Genomic DNA, 623 nt, shown 5'->3' on the forward strand with positions numbered 1-623 from the left:
GCTTCGGGCGTGGCGCTGCGCGGCCGCCGGCGGGCTTGGGGGCGATGCCCGAAAGGCTGCCTCCGAAGTGCAGCGCAGCCTCCGCCAGCTCAGCAGACCACAGCCAGTCCGCGCCTGGCGGCGGTTGTGGGGGGGCGTCAGGCGCGCGCGCCGCTGTCGCTAGGGATCCTCGGAGGCCGCGCGTGCGATGTGCAACCTCAACGCAAGGCACAGCCGCAGGCTGCGAGCACCATCACAAGGTTGCAAGAGTTCCCTTCACAAAACTCCACCCTCCAAAGCGGCCCGCCAGACAGGCGCCCCGACTCCCTTTCTCAAACACACACAACTCTCTCTCCCGCACCCACACACAAGCAGGCACGCACCCACGCACATGCACACAGATGCACACACGCACACACACACACACACACACACACACGCGCGCGCGCGCACACGCACCTCCGCGGTGCAGCACCAGGTGGCGCCGCGCGCGCTCCCCTGCGCGCATGGACAGGCTGCTCTCGCGTATTGGCGTGTCGCTGAGCCCGCGCGCCAACACATGGACCACCCAGCAATCCGCCGCGCCAGGCTCCAGCCCCGGCCCCGCGCCCGCCGCGCCGCCGCCCCCGCCGCCGCCGCCGCCG

Source organism: Monoraphidium neglectum, assembly GCF_000611645.1.
Source record: "Monoraphidium neglectum strain SAG 48.87 unplaced genomic scaffold scaffold04929, whole genome shotgun sequence".
In the NCBI taxonomy this organism is placed as follows: Eukaryota; Viridiplantae; Chlorophyta; class Chlorophyceae; order Sphaeropleales; family Selenastraceae; genus Monoraphidium; species Monoraphidium neglectum.